The following is a 9,263-nucleotide window of genomic DNA, read 5'->3' as shown; positions in this document are numbered from 1 at the left end:
TCCGCCTGAAGGTTTCTTCTGATTTATCTCTAATCCAAGGCTGTACAAGATTGTGAGGAATGACCAGAAAGTAATGCATCATGACACTATGTGTAAGTGAGTTTGTCTAAATCTAATTCTTTAAAAATGTCCCAGTTTTGAGTTCCTTGGCAGCCGAGCAGTTACAGCACATGGTCTGTAACCGCGACATCCAGGGTTCGATTCCGGCCTTGGGACCTTTGTTTCATGTCACACCATGTCTTCCTCTCTTCTCCATTTCTACACTGTCTCCTGTCAAACAAAGGCAAACAAAAAAAACGTGTGTCCCAGTTTGATACAGCGTGACGTCCTTGCGCTCTAGTTCTTCTCTCCTTAGAAGCGTCTGGTAGATCTAAATGAGCAGCATTATGATCCGAGATGCCAAGAAGAGTTTTTACAAGAACAAAGGTCCTGCACCTCACCATGTCTCATAGGGCAGGTAACAGAAGAAGAAAAATGACTAAGAGACTTATCCATTGAGCAACGATTAAAACCCCCCATAATAAGGTTAGGTGCTCTGCAAACACTGCATCACTCTAATGGTGAAGGATGTTGCATTGTCCATATTTAATTCTGGGCGGATATAATCAATCGTGATAGATAATTGTGGAAATTCTCCTGGCAGATAAAAAGGGCACAGCGTTTCATGAACAACCACAGTCTTACACATATAAAAGCAGCGGTATGTGGTGCAGCGGTCTCCGGCACAGCTCCTGGTGCTTCCATTACCAGAGTATCGACACTGGATGAGAACTTCTCGGTTGTACTCGAGTCAATGAGGCCGGTCGGACTCCTGCGGGTCAAACAGGGCGACCAATATCACGAGAAAAAAGCTTGTGACCTCCATGATGGTACAATGGCAAAGGCTCAGATAACAGGACCGAGAAACCCCCCCTGTCCATGCAGGAAGTATCAAACATAACAGACAAAGTGCACTGCTGCTGCTGCGTGTCACTCCTGACTGCTATGTCTGGTTTGAAAGGCGTAAAAAGGGGCATCTAAATCAAGACGGAAAGCATCGAGGAGAATCAGGGGAGAGCCACGAGGAGACACAAATATTCTTGTTATGCTTCTCAGTCTAAAGGGACTAATTAAACTATTAATCCCTTCAGACTTCAGCCTCTTGAAATGGAGAGAGATGTACCGAGAGAAGATTAAAGGCAAATTGAAACGGGGAAAGAAATGACGTCAAGAAGTAACGTCAAGAAGTGAGAGGGGGAAGAGAGTTATTCTTGTGGTCTGTGAGAGAAGAGGAGGATGGACAGAAGAGGAGGACGGACAGAAGAGGACGACGGACAGAAAAGGAGGATGGACAGAAGAGGAGGATGGACAGAAGAGGAGGATGGACAGAGGGAAAGAGGAAGAGGTATTAATGCACTGTGTCCTTATCAGTTGCAAGCTGTTGGCCTCACACACACATACACACTCTCTCACACTTTGCTCCCCTCTGACTTCATTAGCTAAAACACATGCCGAGCTCTGGGAGTAATTGGCTGCCCTTTCAGCCTCTTATTGGCTCAAGGAGTGGAAAGGAGACGAGAGAACAGGAGGCGAACGAGCAGAATTACTGTCAGTCATTGAAAACCTCAACTCGAAACTTATTTTCTTGCTTTCATGTGATTTCCTTAATCCTTTAACCCGCTGCTCTCACAAAAGGCGGTATGACATACCAGTTCCATCAAATTATTCCAAACCAGTGTCTTTTGATTGGATTCAGTGGAGACAGTGCAGCCAGACATCCTCACAATGAGGGATTTAAACAATCATGTTGCTTAAGCTCCATATCTGATTTGTTTATACTAATGTAAAAAGGGAACGGCAGCAGCAATAACCACCATCCTGCAGGTTGAGTCATATAGTAAAGACCAACAAAGCACACTCATCACCACCTCATCACTGGTTGAGGCCCCGCCCACCTCCAGCAGCTGCTGTCGCTGCCTTATTGCAGGCTTTATCAGACTGGATGTGTGACGGGCGGGAGACGCCCCTCCCAGTAGGATCAGGGCAGATTATATATACGCACATGGGACACACAGACCTCGTGTCGACCCATGCAGGCCACATCCCATGAAAACATAGCCACATAGAGAGATGGCTTACAAAGCATGAACACATGGTCCTTCCTTTCTGAGTGACTCTTTCAGTCGTCTCTGATTCTCACTAGTTTAATTTAAAAAGATGTACCTGGCTAATGGTTGCTTCAGTTAACTCCTCACAAGGAAAGATGCTCTGCCCGTGAAAGCAGTTGTCCAATTTCTTCTGTGGCTCTGGAGGAGCTTTGTCAAGTCTGAGACGTAACCCCGATGACGTCATAGTGGTTTTATTTTTGGCTCAGGCTTGAGAAATTGTGTTACAAACCCATTTCTCAAATCTTGACTTCTGAAGAAGTGGACATTTAGGAAGCAGGGAGGGTCGGATGCTACTGAGTTGCATTATGGGAATTGTAGAATGCAGTGTTTTTTTTATCTTGACCCATACAAAGGGACTGAAATTCATTATAATGGAATAAATAAAAACACAGAATTGGTCATTTGTTGCCTTTATGCAACTAAAACCAATGACACTTTTTGGGGGTGAAGAACTACATTTTGGTGATCATTTTTGTATTAAACATGTAAGATTTGAAAGTTCTCAGGCTTAAAAACTGTTGGTAGAAGATGGGATCTGAACCACAGTCTCTGCTGTAAAAGTCCTACTTTCAGCAGTATAACAACATCGTGCTACTTCCACCACTGTCGTATTTGGGACAGCTAATCGAGTGTGTCAGATCAGCAGTAAACAAACCTATTCTCTGCTGCAAACTGCTTTTTCTCTGGTGACGACAGCGTCCTGTGTTCAATACCTAACAGCATATTATTATAGGGATGAAGGTTGGTGGGAAAATGGTATTTGCTAAATGCTAACAACTGAGTGCTAAAAACAAAATGTAACACGACTCTCACAAAGGATAACAATCTACCCATCACCAGCAGACCTCAGACCATTTTACACTCAACCTTTACCATCTCTTTGCTATTGTCTTAATGATTATACTCTCTATTTTCCCATAAAACCCTGCAGGGTTGTCCTCTGAGAACACTCTACAGGCCTTCCACATCTATCATTCTGCCAGAATGAAGAAATGTACAAAGCGCGAGCCTCTGCAGGGGGAAGTACTACCCAACCCCAGGCCTGGAGGCGGCTGCGGCTCCACCGAGGTCTCGGAGCATCGGGAGCATTCAAAGGTTTTACTTGTCTCTCTCTGAAGAAAGAAAGAGCTCAGAGAGGCTGAGTGCTTCTATCCCATGATCCACCACTGACCTGGGTTCACGTGGCAGGACAGAAAACTTAATTCAAAGTGACTTTCAGGCCGTGTGCTTATGAATTCCATGCATACATGCGGTCAGGGGCATCTTGGCAAGAATTTCCAGCAGCGTTGTATGAGAGCAAGGTCACCTACTGTATATGAGCAACACTATCGTTCTGTTCCTGCAAAGGCCTGCAGTATAGAATATGAGAAGAAGTACAACGCACACAGTAGAGACTCACATGAAAGAGCCATTCAAGAGACAAAGAGTCGGCAATAAAACCATTACCTACCTCATTGAAAGCCTTTGACTAAGACTTCTATTGTCTCTGTGCTTAACGCCTCGGGGTTAAAACCTTCTTCTGATGTACAAGTTATGAGTGCGTGTGCAGGCGAGAGAGTAGTGCCACAGCACACATCTTCTTATGTAACAACTAGACTAGCACATACAGGCTAACCGCTGCCTCTCTCCAAAGCAAAACATCAGCAGCAGGATTCTCACATCCCGAGCAAACGGAGTCGAGTAGGTTTCCTTAGGACACGATGCACAATGCAAATCAATTTGCGAGAGCCACTCGTCCACTGCATTTTCATTAACCCGGGGTCACACCCACTGACGGCCACATCATTTGACCTCTCATCATTCCTTTCACTATTAGCTGAATGAACGACCACAGTGCCTCTTTACAACTGCCACTCGTGTCGCGCCTTTGGATATTCCTGAGTGTTTCACTTCTTTTTGCTTTTTGTGCCAAGTCTGACATGAACCGGTTAAATCTGAAGGGATTATACGAGAGGCGTGCAGCAGCTGGGTGGCATTTAGGAGAGACAACGCGGAGACAAATGTTTTAAATCAGTGTTGTAAAGCACGGCCTGGATCAGTCATAAGCAGGCTGGTTATCTCAAAGGAAAGGAAAGAAGAAGTCCTGTCGGTGAAAGACGATTATTGGCATGTTGTATACACCGTGGATCCCTGCCTCTTTTATTGATTTGGTCCCCAAGACTAATATAAATCAGCAAGAGATTTCCAATGTGGATAAAGTGATAAATCACGTTTTACATGATACATGAGAAGCAGAGATTGCAGCTTTAAGATTCTAATGGAGCACAAGTGGCATTATAACCTCACATGGTTGGTTAGTGAAGCTGTTATCAACCTCTCAAAGCAGTGAGTACTTCAAAGTCCCCAACTTGAGACTCACTAATCGAGAAAATAACTATATTAATAACTAATATTATAGGAATCATATTATTCTATAGGTAAATAAACAGCAAAGGCAACATATACAATATAAAAAGGAAGATATTTGAAATCTCTATAAACTTACTCAAAGACAAAATTCACAAATCAACAGTCTGTTTGGAATATCGGTCTATAATGTTGCTATCAAAGCTGAAACTAACAATACTTTCCGTTTTTGAGTATTTTCTCGATTAATCATCAATGAAATGTGAGAAAATAGTGAAACATGTCCATCCCAGTTATTAAAGTCCAAGGTGAAATCTAAAGATATTCACTTTAATGTTAAATAAAACAGAGAAAAGCCGAAAAATCTCCAATATTTGAGAAACTGAAAACAGCATTTTCTGCCATTTTTGCATGAACAATGACTTTACTTGTGAAAAATAGTTGTTTTCTGTCCATCGGTTAATCGTTTAATCGTTGCAGCTCTAGTTGCTATAAGAGAAAACACCGCTATGCACTGTGACACAGTGTAATTCATCACACACATACTCTGCAGTCTCAACAGGAACATTAGAGCCGAGAGCAATTATCAGTATGGTAGAAATAAGGCAGGAAATAAGAGGATGCAATTCAATCTCCTTCTCTTTCCCTTTTTCTTCCTGTCTGCCTCTTTCAGGGAGATAAATGCACCGCATGGCAGTAAGACAGAGGAGGAGGAGAGCTTGAAGATCCAGAGCACCACCATGCGCATCACCCATCCTCTCCTCTTGTCCCGCGTTAAGATCATTCATAAAAACACCTCTCTCATCCTATTGGCTGTACAAAAGAGGTTTTCGTGCTTTTATTTCTGTGAATAACTCGATTAAAGCACTGCGAAGATGATCCACCTGAGTGGACTGCACGACGACATCTGTCTTAATGCAACCAAACAAACTGCAGGGGTGCACGGGAATGTTTTCAGGTCACATACTGTGCTATGCTATACTACTCGGCGTGTTATTGTCACCACACAGCCGAGATATCCACCGTGTCTGCAGGTAAACAAAAGCGTCTGCGTCGCTTTTCCAGAAGCCGAATTCAAAATATCCGCGATAGCATTACGGAAAACCATACTATTGTAGGTACGCTAAACATCTGCGTGTTTTACTAATGTCCTCTTCCTTACCCGATAAAGCCGAGGTAGAGTCTCTGTTGGAGAGGAGGGTGTCCCTGCTCCGGTTCAGCGGGGCCGGGGTGCAGGACAGCCGGGTAGAGATGCAGGGATGCTCGGCTCGCTCTGGACGCCTTGCTCCTGATGTGTCGTGTAGCTGGATCTCCGTCTGCTTACTACTGCTTCACTGCACGCTCACACACATCCACATCCACACACACACACACACCGGCTGAGTGACTGACTAAGTGGCCCTTGGCTACAGCAGCCGAGCCCTGCAAACCATGTTACCGTGCAGGCGAGAGGCAGCAGTGATGGTGCTGCGGTGCGGAGCTGGTGCTGACGTTTCCTCTCCTCCAGGGGCCGGGTCGGGACGAGATAGCAGCGGAGGACAGTGTGTTTAAGTGGCGAGCGCCAGTGGAGTGGATTTAAACTGGGGGATGGTTTCGTTGGGATTACGTGGTAGGGTTTTAATTAGACAGCGCTGCGCCTATTGGCACCGAGGTTGCGCACAGCCCTCCTCCTACTTTCCTCCCCTCTCTGCCTCTCCCTCTCTGTGCTCTCTCGCAGCAAAACAGATAGATGTGTGTACATTTCTGTTCTTAGTGATGAAGATGATGATTGAATAGAGGTCACAAATATGCACCTACACTATAAAATAGATTTATCACTGTAATGTCCCTTTATTGACCCAGTGGAGATGGAAGTGCTTATTGTACAGTAGCCTTCTGTATATCTGTTCTATATATATATATATATATATATATATATATATATATATATATATATATATATATATATATATATATATATTATATTTATGATAGGACTTGTGGCCTTTATGAAAGATAGTGGGGGACATTATTAAATGAACTCCATCATATTCTGCCCCTCACAGAATGGCACACAAGTGGAATAATATTTAGTTTGGGAGACATGCAAATTCGTTTTTTGTTGAAATGTAATGCAAACAAAAATAATCTCGAGCAAAGTTTCCCTCCAGCTTTCGTGCAACATTTAACAAAACATTTCTGAGTTTTTGCTAAATAAAATGCTAATTATTTAGTGTTTTCCTTTAAACTATTGCAGAAGAAGAGGGTGCAATAAAAAAGTGCCAGTCAATTGAACAATGTGTAAAATGCAGCACAGTGGCCACACTGTGTAATTACAACTTCAGGGTCCATCTCGAGATGCCATTGAGCCTAAAAAGACTTTTCCACATATACTTACATTGAGAAAGAGACGTCTGTAAACGTTTCAGTATATTCATTTGATCCATTCGGTCTGATAACATTTGGAAAGTCTAGATTGACTTATGTCATCCCCATTAAAGTTAGCGGAGGGCTAAGCTAAAGTTAGCCGGCAGAAGTCTTTACTGCCTTCGCTCTATGAGCCCAATGGATGCGGAAAATCACCGGAAGATATCTTTATACTCAGAAGTTGAACCTCTTTGGCTTCATGCACTGCTGAGCAACTTCCAGAGGAATGAACCTCTGCATGCAGTTCTCTTCAGACATCCATGTGTTTACAAAACCTTGTGACATGTCCAGTGAACATCTTCCACAGGAGTGACTGCGACACCATCTTTGAAAGTGGCACCCAGTTCTGCTAGATACATTAATGGGAAATAGTGATGGAAATATGGCATTTATGTATTAATTTAATTACAGTCTGTTCATCGCTCCATAAAGATCTGATGTTTCCATCTGCTCGTAATTCTTCAGTGAGGCAGAAGCTTCAGTGGGAGTTTAAGTCGCATGCTTCACGTACAATATGATTTACACTTCACATTTAGTTTTTATCGGTGCACCAAATTTTCCAGCTCTGCCAAACGTAAAAACATTTAGCAATATTTCAACTTTATTTACATTTTATTTCTGCCGTTGGGGCTTTATGATAATGCAGCTAACGCTCTTTATTTGTGTCTCACACAACACGACCTGTCAGTCATCATACAGACAGCGTGGATATTGATAGGATGAGTACCAGACCTCACACCAACACACTCACACAGACTCACACACTCTGAGGTTCATCTCAGCCAGACATCCGATATATACTTCGTCACAGCTCACAGAACTTGAGAGAGCTGTGGGAAGGTTTTTTCATGAAGTCCACAGGTAGATGACTCACAGTCGGTGGTCTCGCAGGACTAAGTTTGATTGCTCTTTGAAGGGACAGCTGGCCTGCGTAACCAGCGCTACCCCAACAAGAAAATCAAAAATGACACAACCCTAAAGGGAGCACGTTAGTGCTCAGAGCAGAAACTATTTCCTGCGACAATATGTGTCATGATGCATTTTCTAGACGAGGAATGTGAAGCAGAGAGGTTTCAGGGATGGTCACCTTCTTAATCAGCCACTGTGCCGTGTGATCATCAAGTCTCATTAGCCTTTAGTTGTTTGGGCAACACATATTGTGTTGACGTGGCCGGTGTGTGCTCTCTGCTCACCTCTCATACTCCTCACAATAAAGCACCTGATTCATGTTATAACTATTCACCGAACATTACAGTCAACGTTCCAGCTCGTCGAAGAGTGCAGAGTTGTGCTGAATGGAAAGATTGTGAACACAAAGAGGAGGCTGCTTTGAATACAACATTGAAAGTTATTTGTGTCTCATTAAAAGGAATAATTTATAGATGAATGTTGTTGCCAAGATATCATACACTGGCATATAAATGAAGGAGAGGAGAAGGAATCACAGCGGGGTCGGGCAAATTAAATGCAGAATGAGATGCAACTGGAGGATGGCAAGAGTGGAATTACAATTTCCATGCACAGCATGGGCTTCATATCTTGCGCAAAGGGGAGACGGAGTCTGCTGCGTTCAAAGTCCCTGTCCAGATGTTTGGGAGGGGATGTTGTACATATGGTGGTGTCCAGTGAAGGGACACTCTCTCGCTCTTCTTGGTGATTTCCTTTGTGAATAGTAAGTATTTGAAGCTACTGTGTAACCTTGAAGCTCCAACATTGAGAGCCGAACTTAGACAAACAGAACTATTGGAATTAATTAGCAGGAGCTTAAGAGTTTGTGTTCATGTATGTATCGTCCTGTCATGTGTGTTAATGTATTTATGTTTCATGTTTAGTTTATAGTCTATGTTTAGATTAATGTTTAGTCTTGATTTAAGTTACAGTCACTCATGTCTCGTCTCATCATTCCACTTCCTGTTTTATTTTGTAATTACCTTTCCCTCTCTTTTCAGAGCACTTCCTGTTTGTGAGTTTTCCCGCCTATTTGATTGTTGCCACCTGTGTCCCATCGCCTCTTGTGTGCGTGTGTGTGTGTGTGTGTGTGTGTGTGTGTGTGTGTGTGTGTGTGTGTGTGCGTGTGTGTGTGTGTATAGTCCTAGTCTCCCTTTGTGCCAGTTCGTCTTGTGTTTTGCCACCAAGAGAGCCAGCGTTTTTTAATCAAGTAGCCGTAGAAGAATTTAGCCTTTAGTCAAGTTTAGTTTAGTTTAGTTCATGTTTTTTGCATTTCCTTTATTCTACGTGTTTTCCTTATTTGAGTGATGTATTTCTTGTACTTTCACATTCTTGAGTAAAGATCTTTTTACTTTTGAAACCTCATCTTGCTTTTGAGTTCAACCCCTTTTGTTTCACGTTCATAACAATGTAGGA

At 43.0% G+C, this 9,263-nt stretch overlaps 1 protein-coding gene across 1 annotated transcript in view; it reads right to left on the bottom strand.

The window, feature by feature from the left end:
• LOC115015804 (hippocalcin-like protein 1) overlaps nucleotides 1-6,062 on the bottom strand; it is a 37,185-nt gene extending 31,123 nt beyond the window's left edge. Inside the window, exon 1 of the mRNA XM_029443372.1 lies at nucleotides 5,656-6,062. The gene's annotated coding sequence lies outside the window, so the exon portion shown is untranslated. The remainder of the gene's footprint in view (nucleotides 1-5,655) is intronic.
• Between the last annotated feature and the right edge of the window lie 3,201 nt (nucleotides 6,063-9,263).

Source organism: Cottoperca gobio, chromosome 11 (assembly GCF_900634415.1).
Source record: "Cottoperca gobio chromosome 11, fCotGob3.1, whole genome shotgun sequence".
Taxonomy (NCBI): domain Eukaryota; kingdom Metazoa; phylum Chordata; class Actinopteri; order Perciformes; family Bovichtidae; genus Cottoperca; species Cottoperca gobio.
The sequence above is the reverse complement of the archived record's forward strand: the minus strand, read 5'-3'. Positions and strand labels throughout refer to the sequence as shown.